A 24437-nucleotide genomic window follows, 5' to 3' on the forward strand; every position below is an offset into this window, starting at 1 on the left:
AAGGTTGAACCTTCGGTCGTATTGCTGCAGATGCTAATGTCTCTCTATGTGTCATCCATAGGTTGTGGACACGCTACATGGAAACAGGTCGTGTTGGACAGGTCGTCGACGCATTACAACCCCACGTGAAGATCGATATCTGACCATCTTCCCATTGCGACGCTGTACGGATACCACCAGAGCACTGTAAGACGGTCTCAGAACCGCCACTGGAGCAGCTGTGTCCGATCAGACAGGTTACATGCGAAGGGCTTATTTCAATAGTGATACAAGTCCATTACCTCCACTTTTCTGCCTAGAATGCTTCTGGAATTAATGATCCAAACAAACAGAAAGAAAGGTTCATCTCTAGCAAGAAGCCATATGCTTGAATATTTCTGGTATCTCAACTGCAGATTTTTCAGCTCTCATTTAAATTTAGGACTCTGTATCTCAAAATGAACAAAAATGGACTTGTACGACTACTGAAAAATCCCTTCGTGTAAGGACCTTACGAACCAGACATCCTGTTCATTGTTGACAGCCATATAATCTTGTTGCTGCCCCTCGTCGCCTTACCGCCAGGCCGTACACTGACCAGGTCCTGTTGGACCATATGGTGGCGCCGCGCGGGATTAGCCGAGCGGTCAAGGGCGCTGCAGTCACGGACTGTGCGGCTGGTCCCGGCGGAGGTTCGAGTCCTCCCTCGGGCATGGGTGGGTGTGTGTTTGTCCTTAGGATAACTTAGGTTAAGTAGTGTGTAAGCATAGGGAGTGATCACCTTAGCAGTTAAGTCCCATAAGATTTCACACACATTTTTCACACACACATGTGGTGGCTTCTGCATACGGTGATGGGCCTGCATTCCTCTTAATGCCAGGGCCGATGTGGCGAGCGTCAGCAGGGATGTCTTGCGAAGCTTGGACACCAAAGTAATGGAATGACCGTCGCCAAGTCTGGAGATAAACCTCATCGTGCGTATGTAGGACGTGCTTGACAGAGAGGTTCGTGATCGGCCTGTTCCACCATGGACTCTCGAAGAACTACCACAGACGCTCATTGTAGAATTTGGATGGATGCCACAGTGTGACCTTAGTAGCCTTATATGGAACAGGCGACGTCGGTATCAGGCAGCCATAAACGCTCACAGAGGGCACTGGAGCTCTCGAATGACAATGAAAGCAGCCAGGCTGACGGTACGAATGAGCGTTTACGCTTTGTTTTTCAACACCTGTCGGGCATTTCAGTTGGTTTTATACAAACGATCGAAGACTTAATGATGTTTTATGGTGTACTTGAATTGTGAGGGATAAAGGTACTAGTAAATTGAGCAAGCAGTGAAGTAAACAAAAGGAAAAATTTCAAGTAGGTATTAAAATCCATGGAGAAGAAATAAAAACTTTGAGCTTCGCCGATGACATTGTAATTCTTTCAGAGACAGCAAAGGACGTGGAAGAGCAGTTGAACGGAATGGATAGTGTCTCGAAAGGAGGAAATAAGATGAAGACCAACAAAAGCAAAACGAGAATAATGGAATGTGGTCGAATTAAGTCGGGTGATGCTGAGGGAATTAGAATAGGAAATGAGACACTTAAAGTAGTAAAGGAGTTTTGCTATTTGGGGAGCAAAGTAACTGATGATGGTCGAAGTAGAGAAGAAATAAAATGTAGACTGGCAATGGCAAAGAAACCGTTTCTGAAGAAGAGAAATTTGTTAACATCGAGTATAGATTTAAGTATCAGGAAGTCGTTTCTGAAAGTATCTGTGTGGAGTGTAGCCATGTATGGAAGAGAAACGTGGACGATAAATAGTAGAGAAAATACACTCCTGGAAATGGAAAAAAGAACACATTGACACCGGTGTGTCAGATCCACCATACTTGCTCCGGACACTGCGAGTGGGCTGTACAAGCAATGATCACAAGCACGGCACAGCGGACACACCGGGAACCGCGGTGTTGGCCGTCGAATGGCGCTAGCTGCGCAGCATTTGTGCACCGCCGCCGTCAGTGTCAGCCAGTTTGCCGTGGCATACGGAGCTCCACCGCAGTCTTTAACACTGGGAGCATGCCGCGACAGCGTGCACGTGAACCGTATGTGCAGTTGACGGACTTTGAGCGAGGGCGTATAGTGGGCATGCGGGAGGCCGGGTGGACGTACCGCCGAATTGCTCAACACGTGGGGCTTGAGGTCTCCACAGTACATCGATGTTGTCGCCAGTGGTCGGCGGAAGGTGCACGTGCCCGTCGACCTGGGACCGGACCGCAGCGACGCACGGATGCACGCCAAGACCGTAGGATCGTACCCAGTGCCGTAGAGGACCGCACCGCCACTTCCCAGCAAATTAGGGACACTGTTGCTCCTGGGGTATCGGCGAGGACCATTCGCAACCGTCTCCATGAAGCTGGGCTACGGTCGCGCACACCGTTAGGCCGTCTTCCGCTCACGCCCCAACATCGTGCAGCCCGCCTCCAGTGGTGTCGCGACAGGCGTGAATGGAGGGACGAATGGAGACGTGTCGTCTTCAGCGATGAGAGTCGCTTCTGCCTTGGTGCCAATGATGGTCGTATGCGTGTTTGGCGCCGTGCAGGTGAGCGCCACAATCAGGACTGCATACGACCGAGCCACACAGGGCCAACACCCGGCATCATGGTGTGGGGAGCGATCTCCTACACTGGCCGTACACCTCTGGTGATCGTCGAGGGGACACTGAATAGTGCACGGTACATCCAAACCGTCATCGAACCCATCGTTCTATCATTCCTAGACCGGCAAGAGAACTTGCTGTTCCAACAGGACAATGCACGTCCGCATGTATCCCGTGCCACCCAACGTGCTCTAGAAGGTGTAAGTCAACTACCCTGGCCAGCAAGATCTCCGGATCTGTCCCCCATTGAGCATGTTTGGGACTGGATGAAGCGTCATCTCACGCGGTCTGCACGTCGAGCACGAACGCTGGTCCAACTGAGGCGCCAGGTGGAAATGGCATGGCAAGCCATTCCACGGGACTACGTCCAGCACCTCTACGGTCGTCTCCATGGGAGAATAGCAGCCTGCATTGCTGCGAAAGGTGGATATTCACTGTACTAGTGCCGACATTGTGCATGCTCTGTTGCCTGTGTCTATGTGCCTGTGGTTCTGTCAGTGTGATCATGTGATGTATGTGACCCCAGGAATGTGTCAATAAAGTTTCCCCTTCCTGGGACAATGAATTCACGGTGTTCTTATTTCAATTTCCAGGAGTGTATAAAATGTAGACTGGCAATGGCAAGGAAAGCGTTTCTGAAGAAGAGAAATTTGTTAACATCGAGTGTCAGGAAGTCGTTTCTGGAAGTATATGTATGGAGTGTAGCCATGTACGGAAGTGAAACATGGACGATAAATAGTAGAGAAGATATAAAATGTAGACTGGCAAAGAAAAGGAAAGCGTTTCTGAAGAAGAGGAATTTGTTAATATCGAGTATAGATTTAAGCGTCAGGAAGTCATTTCTGAAAGTATCTGTATGGAGTGTAGCCATGTATGGAAGTGAAACATGGACGATAAATAGTTTGGACAAGAAGAGAATAGAAGCTTTCGAAATGTGGTGCTACAGAAGACTGCTGAAGATTAGATGGGTAGATCACATAACTAATGAGGAAGTATTGAATAGAATTGGGGAGAAGAGAAGTTTGTGGCACAACTGGACTAGAAGAAGGGATCGGTTGGTTGGACATGTTCTGAGGCATCAAGGGATCACCAATTTAGTATTGGAGGTCAGTGCGGTGGGTAAAAATGGCAGAGGGAGACCAAGAGATTAATACACTAAACAGATACAGAAGGATGTAGGTTGTTGTAGGTACTGGGAGATGAAGAAGCTTGCACAGGATAGAGTAACATGGAGAGCTGCATCAAACCAGCCTCAGTACTGAAGACCACAACAACAACAAAGGTACAGTTTGGAAACATACCCACTCCTCAATTACTGCTCAATGGAGTGTGGCACACACATACTGTCATGTTTCTTTGATTCTTTTCAGCAGGGCAGTAGTGATCTTTAAAAAAATAAATAAAAACAAGTTTAATTTCCTGACTGAAACACAATGAAACTCTTTTGTTTTCTACCCCTCGGAAAATTTCATTTTACCCGCCACGGCATAATTACCTCCCAGGTGGGGCACCACTGGCTTAAATCCTCTGACTTTTGAAGCATCGAACACCGAATGTTTCTCATACTGAAAGACGGTGTCAAGCTGTGTAAGACAACGACGTCGCAGCCACTCTCCGGTGTCACTGCCGGCCGTGTGCGTGGCCACTCCGGCACGCATCCGGTAATGACCACACAGCGTCCGGTCAGTCCCAGGCAGCAACGATAATGCGTGGCTGCGAGACTCTAATGGCAGCCGTCGCCTCCGTGTCGCTTCGCGTTGTTTATCACCCTATCTGGCCGGCCAGGTGCGGTGTCGCTTTTTGCTGAGTCGCCTGTGCTGATGATGCCCTGGGCTGCGCAAGTAACTGGCGTGTTCCCCGCGGAGGGGACGTGACGGATGGACGCCGGCGCAAAACCGCGTGCTTTGTTGCAAGGGCGAGGAAGGCTCAGGCGACGGCAAACAGCAATCGCGGAACCCATCACCGCGCTGCAGTAGATTAGCTGCACCCGCCTCGTGTTCAACTGTGATTGCTTCCTTCGCCGGCGACGAAATCGCCACAGCGGACGTAAGAGATTTATTTCTTTATAGCCTGTTGCTCAAAGTGCCAGGAAGACGCCGATTACCTGGTTGCTGCGACGGAAATTTTTTCCGTCTTGGGAGATCGTCTGGAAGACGTGCGGAGAATCTAATTACGACCGACCGGTTTCAGTATCGATCCCTCGACTCTTGATTATAGGTTGTGAAAATTGCAGTCACCAGAACTGACACGTGCCTGCGCACACTCACAATCACTATCGCAGGAAGACACCTGTACCTCAACACTATAAAGCTCTTCAGTACCGCGACGTGAACTTCTAAACGTTTACTTGAATCAAAACAGCAAAAAATTTCCTGTTAACATATCTTCCACAATGCAATACAAGTAATGAACAGCTGTCGCCATCACGCGAGTGGCATTTACACATACATTACACTCACACACGGTGTAACATTTTCACTCTTGCAGTGGCGATTACTGTCATTCAAAGCAAGAACTATGATTGGAATTTTGAAAGAAGTAAATAAGACCTGTGAGGGTTTCTGGATGTGAGTTAATAAGAAAAAGACGAAATGTGTGGTGATAAGTGAAAGAAAAGTAAGAACAACTATGAAGCTAAGACAGAAAGATAAAGAACCAGTTAGTGCTTTCAGATATCTGGGTAGCATAATTACAGAAGACATGAGGTGCTCCTAAGGAGGTGAAAACGAGTACAGCATTTTCCGAGGAAGTAATAACAAGAGGAGGCTTCCATGCGGGTGCCTGGACAGGGACCTGAGGAAGAGACAGGCGAAGTGCTTTATATGGAGTGTGGCGTTATACGGAGCTGAGATATGATCAGTGTGGAAAGAGGAAGAAACAAGAATACGAGCATTTGAGATGTGAATTTGTAGGAGGTTGGGAGGGATAAATGGGTAGTCAAAGTGAGGGATGAGGAGATGCTGAGAGGGGTGGGGGAAGACAGAAATTTTAAAGGTGATCAGGAAGACGAAACATAACTGGCTTGTGGATGTGACAAGATTGTTTACTGATGGATTCTGTGGACGAAACGGTGAATGGAAGAAGAAGATAACGATGCAGAACATACCATATGGTAGACTGCATAAGGATAGAAAACACTTTTAAGAAAACGAAGAGGCTAGTAAATGATAGGACTGCATGGAGAGCAACATGTGGAGACTTGTCCTCTGGCACAATCTGATGATGATGAAAAAAGCATCTTATGTATTGGAGCAGACAGCCGACGCCACAAGAAATGACAACGGCGCCACCTACGCACATCACAAAATTTTCCTGTAAGAGGATTCTATGAATTATGTAATAGTAAACCACCCTCCTGATGGATGAGAACATACTTCAAACTTATAAACTCTGTTGTCAATGGGTCAGTGGAAATGTGACTTTCTGAGGTCCATAGCAGTCGGGAAGGTGGTCTCCAGTTAAGTATAAATGGAATCCTGTTATAGAAAAACTACTTGCTCTCAGTAGCCAGCGTCTTTCTTCGGTTTTACTCTGTGAAGACGCTCGATCTGATATCGATGAGCCTGCGCTGTCTGAGGCATCTCTCCCCCCCCCCCCCCCCCCGCTCCTCCTCCTCCCCCCCCCCTCAGAGGTTCGAGTCATCCCTCGGGTATAGGTGTGTGTGTTGTCCACGTAAGTTAGTTTAAGTTAGATTAAGTAGTGTCTATGTCTAAGCTTAGAGCTTAGGGTTCAATGACCTAAGAACTTTGATCCCGTAAGATCTTGCCACAAATTTACAATATCGATGAGGTTAGTTGTTACTACACAGAGTGCTCACAGCAGCGCACAGACTTGCAGCAAACATGAATGCGCTCTAGCAACCTATTTGTAGTGACAACTGGATATACTACTTACGTACAGACGCGATATTAATCTGGGAGGGCTTAGTGTACATTCGCTGATATACGGCTGAAGATGGCCAGAAAACTGCGTCGAAATATATTCACAAGAAGTTATTGCCACCTGGTATTTTTCCCGAAATTTCATGGAACGATCTATACGCTAGACTGCTTTTAAAATTTCACATTGAAACCTACTGTCCACAGAAGATGGAACTCCATGAAAGGTCTTCGTCTTCTATTTCTATATTACTATGTTTCATTTTCTGCAACACAACTGCTCCCATTTAGTGTCATGGTCATATTAATTCTGGATATGCCGTCTTTCTCTTGCGTATTCTTCTTATAATATTCTTGGAATAGTGTTCCCCATTAGATATGTTCATTAGCATGGATTCCTAAGCGAGTGGTGAATGCTGTTATTTGTCAACCGTAGACATCTGCCCTGTGTATAAGTGGTTCAGTGTTCTCGGATGCCAGATTAGCCACACTTACCTCTTGACTCGCACAATTGTTCAGTCGATGTAAGTCTGCTGGGTAAGGACCATGCCTGGTTAGGAAACGTATCATTCCCCTTCTTGGGTACCATGTTTTACTCCTAATCTTTCACTTATGTTCAGGAAGAAATTACTGACTCTGCGGCACCTATCACTTGTAGCCTATTCCCTTTTCCAAAACCTCCATATTTTAATGGGCGTTTATTGGTGACCATCTGAGTACCCAATGTTGACTGAGTCTATATCAGTTCCAATCTTCCATTAGCTCATCTCCTCCTTCCCCCTCTCGTCATTCATCTCTCACTCCTCCTTCTATCTCCTTCTTCCCCTATTTCCTCCACCACTCTGTTCTCTATATCCATCTCCTTGTCCTTACTCTCTCTGCCACCTCCTCCTCTTTTCTTTCTCTGTCCATTTCCTCCTATCCTTTCTCTGTCGAACTACTCCTCCCCCCTCTCTCTGAGCATCTTTTCCTCCCATCTCCATCTATTCATCTTCCCTTTCTCTGTCCATTTTCTCCTCCCCTCTCTCTGTGTCTCACTCTTCTTCGCCCCTCTCTCTGTCTATATCCTCCTCTTTCCTTTCTCTGACCATTTCCTCATCTCCCCTGGCTTCGTCCATCTCCTCTTCCTCTTATCTATATCTCCTCCTTACTCCTATTTGCTTGTCCATCTCCTCCTCCCCCTTCTCTCTCCACATTATTATCCGTGCTCCAATAGCAATTTCCTAGTTCTTACCCATATAGTATTTTTTTCAGATAGTGAGTAATGTGTGTTCCAAGTTTGGCTGAAATCTAACTACAGGTTTAGGACGAGCATTTGCCCCTTCTTTTTCGACGTACTGACATTTTACATACATGAAAATGACGTATGGCTAGGGCCTGCCGTCGTGTAGACCGTTCGCCTGGTACAAGTCTTTCGAGTTGACGCCACTTCGGTGACTTGCGTGTCGATGGAGATGAAATGATGATGATAAGGACAACACAACACCCAGTCCCTGAGCGGAGAAAATCTCCGACCCAGCCAGGAATCGAACTCGGGCCGTTAGGTATGACATTCCATTGCGCTCACCACTCAACTACCAGGAGCTTACTTTACATACATTTCACATATATTTAGCGTATTTCACACATATTTGTACACATATTTCACCTGTATCTCTGGAAATTTCTTTTTCATGCAGCTCAATGTTTATGATATCATAACTATGACTGACTGAACTATGACTGACCTATGTGCCGAACGATGATATAATGTCGCAAGTACATCATTTGGTGTATGGGGATACTGTCCATGAAATGTGTTGCTAATAGGTCTAGTAGTAAAGAAGAAATAAATTAAAAGATAATGCATGACGCGACAGTCTTGCAAGCATCTCTATGTTTATTACGCCCTGTCTTCTGAGCAGTGGGTCGTATAGATATATTTTTACAAGTACATTCAGTGGTACATGTGAAAACTGTTTGCAGGAGTACTGTAAATCAAGTAGTAGTGAAGGAGTAATAAAGTAAATGGTCATGCCTGATGCCGAAATTTTACACCGTGAACATCGCAAATGTAGTAAGCGCTCAGCTATCTTCCTTTCAACATTTCTTGCGAGGTGAAGTCTCATAAGAATATGAAATTGCGTGTAAAGTTAGTTCCAAGTCTGGCTCTTTGCACATCGTGAGCTGCGCCTCTTATTTAGCCTCAACCCCACTCCATTGGGAGGCAGGTGGTTCTTAACCACGCAGTGGTATTTCGAGACAGTAAGAGATATGAGTTCCAAGTTTGGGTGAAGTGTATTCATTGGATTAGAAGGAAAAATCCAACATACATGCGTATATACAGTGAGGTGACAAAGTCATGTAATACGTCCTAACATCGTATCTGACCTCATTTTGCCCATCATAGTGTAGCATTTCAACGTGATATGGATTCAACAAGCCGTTGGAAGTCCCCTGCAAAAATGTTGAGCTATGCTGGCTCTATAGCCGAGCACAGTCTAGAAAGTATTGCCAGTGCAGGGTTTTACGCACGAACGGATCTCTCCCTTATGCCCCATAAATATTTGATGGGATTCATGTCCCTCGAGGTCGGTGACCAAACTATTTGGTCGAATTGTCCAGAATATTCTTGAAAGCTATCGCGAACGGTTGTGCCTCAGTGACATCGCACATTGTCATCCATAACAATTCCGTCGCTGTTTGGAACATGCCGTCAGTAAACAGCTGCAAATGGTCTCCTAGTAATCGAATGTCTAGAGGACACAGTACACATTCGGAACCATAATGGAACCACCACCAGCTTGCACAGTTCCTCGTCGAAGACTTGGGTCCATGCTTCGTGGGGTCTGCGGCACACTCGTAGCCTACCATCAGCTCTTACCAACTGAAATTGGGACTCATCTGACCAGGCTAGGGTTTTCCAGTCGCCCAGGGTCCAGCCATAGCCCAGATCCTACGAGAGGCGCTGTAGGCGATGTCGTGCTATTACCACATACAATCGATTCGTTCGTCTGCTGCCAAAGCCCATTAACGACATTTTTCGCCGCACTGTCTAAGCTTCTGTAGCAGTTCATTGGTCTTGTATATTGTAGCTTGTATGTGGGTCTTGAAGGAGAATCATTCATCAGTCATAATTCCGAGGTACCTTCAAATGGCGTCTGGCTGGCCATCACTTGTAGGTACACGTTAGCAGGTTAGGTAATACCTTGTTATTGGAAGAATAAGAAAACTATTAGCTCGTCGCTGACTACCTTCATTGGACTATATACAAGCAGAACCAGAGATACCCGCGTTTATATAACTTCGATGTAAGCCAATGTGAAGTTTAGCTGAGGAAAACTGTGATTCTGATGATCCGATTAATATCTAAACTGAACATGAGACAAGTGGATTACATTGAGTAGTAATTCTCTGCGTGGTGAACAAACTAAAGATCTAGAGGTTTCAATGTGAAAAGTTTTTGCGGTACCTTAGTGATACACAGTCCTACACTTTTTGTTAAACTTGGATAGCTCACGATGAAGAGATAAAATGCCGTTCATGATCTTAAATATCACTCCTTTTGTACTGGAACCTTATCTGTACAGGTCATTATGAACTCTTCGCTGTTTTGTGTAAGGAGGTGATGTTACTATGTCATAGAAACAGAATCGTAATTAGCTATATCGAATATATTGGGGTATGCGTATTCAACGAGTGTACAAAGTGGCATGAACAATGTCACATACATTTCCACCGAGCTGTGGTTCGGGATATTTTTCTGCACTGTTTGGAAGTCCTATTATTGGTAACTATAAGTCACTATCATTTTCCCTGGCCGCCTGCTTAGCTGGGTGGTTAGGTGCTCGACTGCCATGTAAGCGGGCCGGGCTCGATTTCTAGGCTGGGTTGAAAATTTTCTATGATCAGGGACTGGGTGTTGTGCTGTCCTCGTCATCATTTCATCCACATCACTGCCACTCAAGTCGCCTGATGTGTCGTCGACTCAAATAAGACTTGCACTTGGCGGTCAAGCGTCTCAGTATGGGGCCTCCTGGCCAACGATGCCATACGCTCATTTTCATTTTACCATCTTCCCTCTATCGGCGGTTTTGTAGCGGCGATGGTATTTTCTTTCAGCCGTAGTGGTTAGGAGTTTACAGGATATGCATACATGATTAGTATTACTATTAATGAACACATTATTATTTTTAGATCTGCACATGCAACTACACGATTTTTTTTGTTTTTTGTTTTTACCGGCTTCCAGTTTTTATGCAGAAATTCCTTAATAGAATAGGAGGAGTTGTCTCGGAGAAATAATTTTAATTTAAACGGAAAATTTGCTTCTCTACCTGCCTGATATTTTATGTTACTGGGGAAATGATTCAAAATTTTTGTTTTTGCACGTTTAATAACTTTATGAGCCTCTGACAGCTTTAATAGTGGATAATAAAGCTCATTTTTTCCCTCTAGTGTTGTAGGCAAGGACATAAGGGTTCTTCTCAAATTGTGATGGGTTGTTTATGACTAATTTAGTTGGCGGATATATGTACTCCGACTACGGAGTTAAAATGCCTAGCTCCTTGAAAAGGTACGTGATGAGCACAATATTTCGATGGTGGGCAATGAATACCTTGTACCTTAACTTTTTTAAATGATACAGCAGTAAAAACAGTTTCTTAAAACATATATAGTCACATATATAATCACATATATAGTCAGCCACAATTATTACAAGATTAGAGAAATGCATCCACTTTCAAATCTAAAAAAAAACTGTTCAAATGTGTGTGAAATCTAATGGGGCTTAACTGATAAGGTCATCAGTCCCTAAGCTTACACACTACTTAACCTAAATTATCCTAAGGACAAACAAACACACCCATGCCCGAGGGATGATTCGAACCTCCGCCGGGACCAGCCGCACAGTCCATGACTGCAGCGCCCTAGACAGCTCGGCCCCTCGCGGCTTTCAAATCTATCTTTGACAATGGAGCTACCGGCTACTAGAGTTACAAGGCATCACAGACACACCACGGATCGAGAATTGCTACAGAGTGGCTCCAGGAACACTCTTCTGAGTTTAAACCATTCCGCTGGCCACCTAATTTCCCAGACCTGAAAATTGTTGAGCATATCTGGGATGCCTTGCAACGTGCTGTTCAGAAGAGATCTCTACCTCCTCGTACTCTTGCGAATTTATGGACAGCCCTGCTTGATCCATGGTGTCAGTTCCCTCCAGCACTACTTCAGATATTAGTCGAGTCCATCCCAAGTCATGTTGAGGCACTTCTGGGTGTTCACCGGAGCTCTACACGTTGTTTGGCACTTATACCAGTTTATTTGGCTCTTCATTGTATAGGGATAAGAGCGGACCCAAAATTGAACTCCATGGGACTCTCTTTGTGATTTTTCTCCCCTAGTCACTAAAACTAACTACCTTTTCTAAAGTGTTTGAATTTATTCCCGGTCGAGAATGACTTTACTGAAGAACTTTGGAACAGCTGCTACGGAGAGTGGTGACTGATATTATTTCACTGCCTAGAAATCACTCGATCGAGACTGGTGCCGGTAGCTCATATCCCACACTGTGTCACTCCGTCAGGATGTATCTCTGCGGAAAAGGGACAGGCAGTAGACGAGCGAAGTGAGTAATTCGGAGGGAGGCGTATGGCGGACGGCTCGGCGCGCCGGCCGGACAGGTGATTAAGGCCGTCCCTGGCGGACACCTCGACGTTAATTAAGCCCTCTGCGCGGCACGCCGCCTCCACACAGACTAATTACGGGTCACACGGCCGCCGGCGCCGCGGTGGGCGCGCCCGTTCCGCTCCGCCACTCCGCAGGCTGTCTCCCTGCTTCGCACTACGAGGCCCGGGTTCACGCCCTGGTCTAGTGGCGGGTTTCAAAACAGTGTGTGGCCAGACGACATGTCAATGTTCTCTACAACCGAACACAGGAGTACAGCGACTGCGGCTATATTACGTTACATCATGTGCAAGGTGGCGCGAAGTAGGTGTTAGAAAGTGTTTGTCTACTGAAACAAGACAGGTACTTGTTTTCATATCTATGTTAAAGCAAACCGCGTGAAATTTAATACAGAAGACTTTCAAAGTGACTTCCTTCTGAAACTTCCTGGCAGATTAAAACTGTGTGCGGGACCGAGACTCGAACTCGGGACCTTTAGCTTGAGAGGCACCCACATGCCTTGCCTCTACCGTGACGTACACAACTCTGACTGTTCACTACGCACTGGCAATACCACATTTTCTTTCTTACCCAACGGCTTTGTTCAACACGTGGCCATCGCACTGAATATGAATAGCGCACACATTATAAATTCTGGGTATCATGAGAACATACTATTCGAAGGAAAAGGCCACCAATCTTTTTCTTTTCACTATCTTATTTATTCCGATAAATTCTATAACCTAAACACACAAATTCTATAACCTACAACAATAATACATGAGAAATTCCGCCCAGTGGGCATGGCTTTACAATGGTGATTCTCTATCTTATGCTGTCGTAATTATTTAACGCTACAGTGCACTTTTTGGATAGGATGGCGGATCTTTTGCTATATCTCACACCTCGACTCTCACACCCATCATTACGAAAATTTCCTCCAGACCCAGCGGTACAAAAAGGAACATGCATAACCCACTGCCTCTGAACCTATCTTGCTACTCTCCCATGCAAACCACACATACTTATATTACATGAAATACATCACACTGGCAACATACAATACAACACCAAGAATAGTCACAACGTTATAATTCCCACTTCAATTAATAATCATCCCAGTTTCACACGACACTGCCCTACTTCGTAACTTTTCTTTCCTACTATGAACCCTGGAGGATATATGCACGTCTTCCTGTGCAATGCAAGCCGAGTGGCGTTGCTGGATAAACGGCTGACTCACCTTGCTTCACTCTCAGAGCATTATAGTTTGGATCAAGCGTCACACGGAAACATAACACGTAAAGTAATATTAAGGACATTTTCATCACACACGCGATTCCTCAACTGATACCATGGACGAGTACTTCTCCTTATGTTTGTCTCATACACAGATTAAGACTCACACAGTACTCACCACGTGGAAGTACTCGTCTCTAATTTCAAGTCCTGCACACGCCATTTCTTAAATATTTCCAACTTATAGTACATACGCCAGTAATTCAGCTTAACTTATGCACTCGGAAGTATTTCAACTTATTGCTAAACGTGGTTTCATTGTGACCGTTGGTCACTTCAGAAGATTACTACGATCCCCTTAATATTACCTGCCTTACATTTAATTCTCCCCACAAAAGTTCCTGAAACAGAGAAATTATTATTCTAAACTACTCTTAAGTATTCCACACACATAACATGTTCTCCAATCTTTTGTCTTTATGAAGCACACCTAAGACAGGTCTTACCAACACAAGATCCTGCGGCAGAGTGCTGAAAACATGGCCGTTCTTCAGGTCAGCTCGCACATCCATCAAGGTGGGGGAAGACCGTGCTACCCATTGGTCAGCCACATTTCAGGCGCTCAAAGCTCAGATAAATTTCAATCTTTGGTTCCAACAAAGGTGACAAACGGACCGTCTCAAAGATGATCATATATTGGACGTTCACTATCTGTGGTTAGCAGACGACCATACATTCATCCATTTCGCAGATCTCACCAAATTGCACATATAATCAATTAAATAAAAAAATTGTCATTCTTTCCTACACTGGTATCCAGCTTCGGTGTATTAAGTGAAATTGAGTTATTATTACAAAAAATATGTTGTTCTCAAAGGAATAACGAAGAATGTTGTACCTATTTTCAATGTCAGGCGGTACTGTACCCTTTCAGCCTTTCGCGGGCAACTGCTCTACCAACTGAGCTACCCGAGCCCGTCCTCACGGCTTTACTTCTGCCAGTAACTCGTCTCCTGCCTTCCAAACTTTACAGAAGCTCTCCTGCGAACCTTACAGAACTAGCACTCCTGAAAGAAAGGATATTGCGGAGACATGGCTTAGCCACAACCTAGGGGATGTTTCCAGAATGAGATTTTCACTCTCCAGCGGAGCGTGTGCTGATATGTAACTTCGTGGCAGATTAAAACTGTGTGCAAAGTTCGCAGGAGACCTTTGTAAAGTTTGGAATGTAGGAGACGAGGCACTGGCAGAAGTAAGGCTGTGAGACCAGGGCATGAGTCATGCTCGGGTAGCTCAGTTGGTAGACCACTTGCCCGCGAAAGCCAAAGGTCCCGAGTTCGAGTCTCGGTCCGGCACACGGTTTTAATCTGTCAGGATGTTTCATATCAGCGCACACTCCACTGCAGAATGAAAATCTCATTCTGGTGACTTCCTTCTGCAGCACTGAGTGTGTAGAGCCTTGAATTGAATTCCTGACTACGTTCTGAAGGACATTGTTTTAGAATGGCTGAATCTCTCTGGAGGGTTGCAGATGCCTCTTTGAAGACTTAATCGTTCAAATAACCCCATTAGAATCAGTTAAACCGGTTCACATCGGAACTAGAATGGGACCATTCCATATCATCTCCAGTGAATGCTAGGATGTCCACAACAACGATCTGATCTCTGAACGTCTCCTGAAAGAAATCGAAGAGATCCGCAGTACGATATGGACGTGCCTCATACAGCATGAACACGTGGTTTCTGAACATTCGGCTACGTCGTCAGTCGTCAGAAATTCGTGTCCCAGGATCTGTCCACTGTGACAGGCCCATCAGTAAAAATGGGTCCAGTAATGAATTGTGCTCATATTGCGAACCAAACAGAGGTGGAGCAGCAGACTGTACACGTGAATTCACAATAGCCCAGTGGCAGCAGTTCTACTTTTTGACATATCCATGGAGAAGAAAGCGCGCTTCATCACTAAACTAGATTTGATCCGTATACACCGTTTTGTTTTAAGAGGCCTCAGTCATCTCATTTCCGCTCCTCATCCCTGTCCTTCAAAGGTTGACACCGTTGAATTTTCTGCGGTAATATGTTAAGTATCTCATTCATTATCCTCTGAAGAGACCGCTCTGGCGTCCTGAGTCGCTCTGCTAAATGTCTGGTCTATGTAATGGGCTCTTCACTGAATAATGTTCGCACTAGTTCCACATTCTCCAGGTTCACAACTGAGGCTGGTAGCCCGCACTGGTTCCTTCTGGAGTCATGTAGGCATATGGTTTTTTGAAACCTGTATTAAAAAGAAGGGAAAACATTACACAAAATCTGTATCAGAGGACGCCTAAATTTTGTCGTCACAATTTGACTTTAGTTCTGAACTGTAATATGACCACGGCGCGGGATTAGCCGTGCGGTCTCAGGCGCTGCAGTCATGGACTGTGCGGCTGGTCCCGGCGGAGGTTCGAGTCCTCCCCCGGGCATGGATGTGTGTCTTTGTCGTTAGGATAGTTTAGGTTAAGTAGTGTGTAAGCTTAGGGACTGATGACCTTAGCAGTTAAGTCCCGTAAGATTTCACACACATTTTTTAGTAATATGACCGAGAAGAGGGCATTGTTGCTCGTACAGTTCTTGGACCAAATGCCCTGCTCAATGCTTGTCTCACCACAATGATACGTCCAGAATTTGAGTAAAATGTCTTTACGATCAACAAACACTGATTCATTGTTAGTGCTTACACATGGGAAAGTGAACTGAAACATGGCTGAGTGAGCCATAGAATTTCCAGCGCTACAGTATAATAATATCACAAGGAGAATCATTTACGGGTTGCAGTTAGACAGCAATAGATAAATACTTTCATACACTTATTTTGCGCCACCCTGTATAACTAGGGGTAAGATAGACTCCTCGTACAGGAAAATTAAATTAGATCTTTGGAGAAAAGATAAGTAGCTATATGAATATCAAGAGTTCAGATTTTAAGCCAGTACTAAGCAAAGGAGGAATTTATACAGGACCTGTGCACAGGAAATGAACTTGAGGGTATCACTGTAGAAAGGGAAGAGAAATTAGTTGAAGCTGAGACTGGAGATATGCTTATGAGAGAAAAATTAGACAGAGCACTGATACAAGTAGACCGAAACAAGGCCGCTGCAGCAGACGACATTCCCTCGTAACCATTAATAACCTTGCGATAGCGAGTCATGAGAAAACTAGTCCACTAGTGTTCAAGATGCAGGAAACAAGTCACATACCCTCAAACTTCATGAAGAATGTAATATCTCCAATTTCAAAGAAAGAAGGTGATGACAGGTGTGAACGTTACAGAACTATTTGTTTAAAATGTCATGGCTCCAAAACACTGACACGAATTATTTACAGAAGAACGGAGTAACCATTGGAAGCTGCTATCGAGGAATATATGTTTGAGTGCCGGAGAAATACAGGAACACGTGAAATAATACTGAACCTACGATTTATCTTAAAACATAGGCTGAAAAATCGAAAACCTACATTTGTAGCGTTTCTGGACATAGATAAAGAGACCTACATTTATATAATTTGTAGGCATAGCGACAGTTCTTGAAAATTTTGGCTGGAGTACCTTTTCAAAATTCTGAAGGTAGCGCCGATGAAATACTGAGAGCGACTGATTTTAGACAACTTATACAGAAACCGGATGTTAATTTAGAATGGATGGACGTGAAAGAGATGCAATTGTTGACAGTGGAGTGAGCGAGGGCTGCAGCCTCTCCCCGATGTCTGTACATTGAGCAGACACTAAAGGAAATCAAAGAAAAATTGGGACACGGAATCAAAGACCAGGAAGAAGAAACAAAATATTTGAGGTCTGCTGATGTCTTTGTAATTCAGCCACAGATAGTAAAGGACTTGTTAGAGCTGTTGAACGAAATGGATAGCGTCTTGAAAGGAGGATGTAAAGCGAATATCAACAAAAACAAAACAACGGCAGTGGAATGTAGTCGTATTAAATCAGACGATACTTAGGCAATTACACTAGGAAATGAAACATTAAAATTAGTAGATGAGTTTTGCTATTTGCGCAGGAAAATAACTGATGATGCTCGAAATAGAGACGGTATAAAATGCAGACTTCTACTGCAAGAAAAGAAAAAATTTCTGAGGAAGTGGAATTCGTTAACGCCTAATATAACTTTAATAGTTAGGAGTCTTTTGTGAAGCTATTTGACTGAAGTATAGTCTTGTACGGAAGTGAAATATGGACGATAACCAGTTAGACAAAAAGATAATAGAAGCTTTTGAAATGTCTCGCTACAGAGGGCTGCTGAAGATTGTATGTGTAGATCGGGTAACTATGGAGGAAGTCATGGATGGAACTAAGACATATTCTGCGACATCAAGGAATCATCAGTTCAGCGTGGCAGGACATGGTAGAGTATAAAAACTGTAGAAGGAGACCAAAACAGTAATACATTAAGGATGCTCAAATGGATTCAGGCGGCAGCAGTTACTTGGAAATGAAGAAGCTTTCGCAGAATACACATGCGAGGAAAATTGCATCAAAGTAGTCATCAACCGTTTTTGCCTCAATTTCTTCCTTTCTTTGTTTTTTTCTTTTAAAAAGAAAAAATCTCCATCTACAGAGATACTCTGCAAAAACCTCACGGCGTGTGGCGAAGAATACTCTGTACCACTATTACTCATTTCATTTCCTATTCAACTGGCAAATAGAGCAAGTAAACAACGACCTTCTATATGCCTCCGCATGAGTCCTAATTTCTCGTATCTTTTCTTCGTGGTCCTTAAGCGATATGTGTGGTGGCGACAGTCAACTGCAAATGTCGGTTCTCTAAATTTCGTCGAAAAGAACGTCACACCAGCGTCGTATATGCAGTCTCCTTTACAGATAACTCATACTTTCTTGAAATTACACGAATAAAACGAAGTCGAACATTCGCCTTCCCTACTACAACTATTACTTACTCGTTCCATCTGACATCACTTTTCAACGTTACGTTCAGATATTTAAACGACGTGAATGTGTAGAGCGACACTACTAATGCTGTATCCGAACATTACGGGTTTATTTTTCTACATTTAGAGCTAGCTGCCATTCATAACACCAAGTAGAAATTTTGTCTAAGTCGTCTTGTATCCTTCTGCAGGCACTCAGTTTGGACATCTTAACGTACACCATGCGTCGTCAGTAAACAGACGCAGACTGGTGCCCCCTCTGTACGCCAAATCATTTATGAATACAGAGAATGACATCATAACCATCACACTTCCCTGGGGTACTCCTGACGATACTCTGTTTCCGAAGAACGCGCGAGTTCTGTAACTTAAAAGGTCTTCGAGCCGCTCACATATCTGTGAACCTATTCCATATGCTCGTACCTTCGTTAGCAGCCTGCAGTGGGGATTTCCGGAAATCTAGAAAAATGGGATCTGCCTGTTGCCCTCTATCCTTAGTTTTTTATACGAGTTTATTATACGAGGAAAGGGCATACTGAATGTAGCGTGTGCGATGCTTTCTGTAACTACGCGATTCGTGGACATAAGCTTTTCGGTCGCAAGAAAATTTATTGTATTCGAACTGACAATATGTTCAAGGGTTCTGCAGGAAACCGAACTTATGGATATATTTGTAATTTTTCAGATACGTTTTCTTGTCCTTCAACTGAGCTTTTTTCCAGCCGCTTGGGACTTTTACGCTGGGATGAAGATTCGTTATAAAAGCAAGGCAATCCACTTAAGTGTTGGGTGAGTCGTTTTGAGAAATGGAGAAATTAGAGCATCGTGTAGCAGTAATATAGTTTTTGGTTTAAAAAGCGTTCTTGGATCTCCTGAGTTTGAGATAGTAGCGTGTGTGTCGTTAGCAACTCCTGCAACATTGCAGCTGTGATGTATTACTGTATCCGAATATGTTAACGCCGTAACACTTTGCCTACGAGAAGTTACTTACGGATGGTTATGCTGTATAAATGGCGGCCATAAATCCTAACAGTTCACACTCGACGATTCGCTAATTACTGCAAGATGGAAGTTAGGTTTGCTTACTTCATATATTCGTAAGATGACTCGTTGTCGCATTCGAATTCCTCTCTGTAGGCTGTAGCCTCTAACATAGCTATTTTCAAAAGTAGAAGCAAGTGTGAAAATGTTGTGAAAATAACTTTCACAGCTTTTGATTGAGGAAAGCGGATGCCAATTTATTCCTTTTTTCATCTGGGCTGAATAACCATAACACTTATATCAGAGAGGCAGCAAATTTCCGGAGTTAATACTACTTTCACGATGTCTAACCACAGTATCGATCACGGCACCTGTCGCAGCTCTTAACACTGTCTCTGTCCTGTTATCAGAAGTTACTTAGCATCGCATCAAACGTTTCGCAAGTTCCTTTTACCACTTTTTTAATCATCTTTAAATACAAATCGAGTGAGGTGGTGCAACGGTTGCAGCTTTCGCGATGACGGTGTTTCAAACATCTATCCGGCTATCAAGATTAGGTTTTCCGTGATTTGCCTCCAGTACTTAACGCAAATGCTGGGGTGGTTCCCCTGAAAGGGCGCGGCCGCTTTCCATCCCCATCCTGCGCCATTCAGAGCTGCTACTCTGCTCTAACGACACTGCTACAGACCCTACTTTAAGTACTAATCTTCCCTTCAGTTAATTTTAAATACAAAATTATAACTCACACATTATATTACTGATTACGTGCTAAATTGACCGAGCGTCGAGCTTGACTGGCTAACTTGCACTTCCAACAGCTTCTCAGTTGTCCAGACAAGGTGCCGATCGTAAAAGGATGGCCCGCTCTTACGATGTTCTTGACGTTGATTTTATTCATTTGTCTTCGGAACGTTTTTTTAACAAATAGTAACATAAATATAAAACGCAAATCTGTTTATAGTTTCCACTATGACCCTTTTGCGTTTTTAATAAGTTATTTTATTGATCACTGACGTTTTAAGTTGCACATACATAGTCTCCCACCAAATGAAGCTTTCCCACGTTCCATATAGACATTTACTGATCCTCTATTATACATGATCAGTGAGTTTGAAGGAAGAGTACTATAGGCATGACAGAATATGATGCATCCATTTGGGAACCTGCTGTTCGGCTGGGATAAAGTGGTTCGGCAGTGCGACAAGTGTGTGCAGAATTGTTCACGGAAGGCCGTAGAACACGACGAGATGGATCAGGTCGCAGCACCCCCGACGAGATCGACACATCATCCGAATGGCACTGCAGGACAGATCTGCATCCCCATCGGCTCTGGTGCAACACTGGAACAGTGTGAAACATCGTACACTATCAGGGGTGTCAGCCCGTCGCCATTTATTACGGTATGGTTACGTGCGCGTCATCCATTTTCCTGCCTACCATTGACGAATGTGCAGACACATTCCAGACAGCAATGGTGTATGGGGCGATTTCACTGGGTACATGAATGACATCAGATACTGTTTCCGTATGAATCCAGGCTCTGTTTGTTTCAAAATGACGGCTGCATTTTTGTTCGCGAAAACAAGGGGAGCGGCATCACAGGAATTGCATTCGCACAAGGCATACAGAGCGAGCTCACGGCATTATGGTGTGAGGCGCTATTGGATACAACCATAAATCACATTTGGCGCATCCAGGGCGCTGTGACCAGTGCGACCTATGTGAATGACTTCCTGTGACCCGCAGCGGTGCCAAATGGTTCAAATGGCTCTGAGCACTATGGGACTTAACATCTGAGGTCATCAGTCCCCTAGACTTAGAACTACTTAAACCTAACTAACCTAAGGACATCACACACATCCACGCCAGAGGCAGGATTCGAACCTGCGACCGTAGCGGTCGCGCGGTTCCAGACTGAAGCGCCTATAACCGCTCGGCCACAGTGGCCGGCGTAGCCGTACCCTTTCTGCACAACACTCCAGACACCATTTTTCATCAAGACAACGCACGACTGCACGTTGCTACATGAACGGGTGCTCCTTTCTGTCACAGGATGTCAGCCTTTTGCCCTGGCCCACCAGATCACCAAACTCGTCGCCAGTCAAAAATGTGTAGGATATGGTCAACGATGGGTGCAGCACTGTGACCCCAAGCCAACCACCACAGATGAACTTTGCAACTAGTTGAATGCAGCATGGATGACTATACAGCAGGACTCCATTCGTGCCTTATATTTGTCGATGCCATCACGCATGGAAAAAGTTATCAGGGCCCATGTGGACCCTGTGCCCACTAGGCAACAGGACAGATGCTGAACCGTGGAGATTGAAATGCTTATCATTTTTGCAGGATATACTAATGCACATACCCAGTGAATATGAACGTCCTGTCTCTGGTCGATCAAGGTTTTCTGATTTTATGAGCATGAGTGTAGATAACTCTCATCTGCATCCACGTCATCTAAAATTATGAAATGATATCACTTTGCTAATGCAGCACTGTGTCGTGAACGAAGCTGATCGCAAGAAGGAAAAGTTAAGAGGTTTGGATCAGGCACTTAGGATTGGGGAAGATTTTAAGGCCACCATTAACTACTAGTCAGTCAGCGACAACTTTTTTTTTTCATTCGCTATGGTACTGACTCGTTTGACGCGACCAGCCACGAATTCCTCTCCTAAGTCAACCTTTTCATCTCAGAGTAGCCCCTGCAACCTACATTCTGAATTACTTTATGGATATATTCCAATTTCCGTCTTTACCTCCAGATTTTACCCTCTGCTATCATGGAAGCTATTCGCCGACGTCTTAGCAAGTGTCGTATCAACCCACCCTTCTTGTTGTCAGTGTTTCCCATATATTTATTTCCTCAACCATTCTGTGGACAACCTCATAATTCCCTCCTGATTTTCTGTATTATTCTGCAGCACCACAGTTCAAATGCTTCTGTTCTGGTTTTCGATCAGCCCAGTTCACTATCATGCAACACTGTGCTCCAAACGTACATTCCCACAAATTTATTCCTTAAATTAAAGCCCATATTTGATACTAGGGATTTCTCTTGGCCAGGAATGCTCTTTTTGCCATTTCTGTTCTGCTTTTTATGTTGTCTTTGCTCTATACATCATGCGTTAGTGTTTGCTGCCTAGATAGCAGAATTTCTTGACTTTCCCATCCCAGAAGTCGAAGTCATCATGACGCACCTTACTGGAGGCAAGATTTTCGCGAAGATTTACCTATTTTATACTCACATTCAGCACCCACTGGGTGAAGCAATGAAACGCATTTTGGTGATCAAACCTCATTTGGGCTCTTCCGTTATAAACTGTGAGTGACCCAACTACTTTTGAAAGCTTCTTAGGAAACTTGACTCGGGAGAGGTCTGGAAAAGCAAACTATACAGACACCATTATTGTTACAGCAAAAAATGCTCATGATGTAGCAACTAATCTAGATGTCAATTTTGCCATGTTCCAACGAACCAATCCCAAATTCCACGAGGACAGGTGCTGTTTTTTTGTGCCCCTAGTAGAATTTTTAGGCCATGTGTTAAGCGCCTCTGGATTATGGCCCACACCACACTACATCCAGATTGTTCAGAAACATCCAGCCCCTAAGAACACTAAACATCTTCAGTCTGTGCTGGTTCAACTAAATTACTATAGAAAAGTCAACTCTCCAGCAGCAGCCATAGTAGAACCGCCTAATCAATTGCTATGAAGATATGGAAAATGAAATTGGACTCCCATATGTGAAAAAAGTTTCAAGGATCTAAAATAAGCCTTTCTTTGGGAACATACCTTATGCCCTAAAACCCGTCCGAGTCATTAATTTTAACTACTGATCCACTGGACTGTGGCTTTGCAATACTCTGTTGCATTTATTTCCAAAACTTTATCACCAGAACAATGCAACTACTGCCAGATAGAAAAGGGGGCTCTAGCTAATGTGTTTGCCCAAAAAATTTCATGACTATGTGTATCGCTGACTGCAGTTCTGACTGATCATACACCTCTCTCAACTTCGTTCAAAACCAACACAAATATTTGATCAGAATGGGGCATCGCCTTCAGTGGTGGGCATTGTTTTTGTCAGGCTACTCCTACAACATCAGGTATCATCCACAGATAACACGTCATTGCTGACATCCTCTCCAGTGTGCCACTGGGACAGGACCCAGAATTTCACAAAGGACCGGATTTTTCTTTCCACATACATACAGAGGCAGGTGAAGCAGTAGACACATTTCCATTAGATGCGAGAGTCATATCCTGACTCTCATCTGAGGACCCAGTCATCCAAAAAGTGCTGTGTCTGTCTGACGAAATGTAGACTCCTGAACCACCTAGAAAATCAGATATTTTAAAGAAAATGCAACGAGTTGTCACCCTTACTACAGAGGGGAATGGTTGTTCCCGCATTGTGGTCTCACACAGCATCTGATGCTGCATATTGTCACTAGTCCACAGAGACACTGGTGAGGGGGAGGGGGTTTTTCTCGACAAAGCAGCTGGTTCGCCAGCATGTATACGATGTGAGGTTGATAACATTGCCAACATCGACGCAGTCTGCTGCATCTGTCAGAGGAAACAGGCAGCACAGCTTAGGAATACTTCTGCTGTCCAGATACGTACACATCTGGATCGTTTGGGCTTTGTGAGCTATTTTTAGGCTGTTCCTGGTTTATTGTTGTTCACACAGGCTCTGGACTCCGATATCTAGTACGTATATCATCGATATTATTAGCTCAGACGATTCAAACATTGGCACGAATTTTCTCTATATGAGGACTCCCACAAACTATAATCATCGATAATCGGGCCCATTTCATGTCTTCCATATTTTCCACATTTTGTGCCACCAGTACACAGAGCGTCATTCCAAATGGCATACAACGGACTGCCATAAAGATTTGGTCATACTTTCAAGTTCCAACTGGCAAAACGGCACACCCATCATGTCTTAGCTCTGATCCTTCATCATGCATCATATCGCTCCACCCTTCAAAATGGAGTCAACCCAGCCGAGAAGAACCATAATCGGCGACAGTGCTTGCAACTTTCCATCTTTCATCAACCCATACCTGCGCTACTACCTCGGCAGTCACGCTGCCACAGTTCCTCAATC

This window comes from Schistocerca gregaria, chromosome 8, assembly GCF_023897955.1.
Source record: "Schistocerca gregaria isolate iqSchGreg1 chromosome 8, iqSchGreg1.2, whole genome shotgun sequence".
In the NCBI taxonomy this organism is placed as follows: Eukaryota; Metazoa; Arthropoda; class Insecta; order Orthoptera; family Acrididae; genus Schistocerca; species Schistocerca gregaria.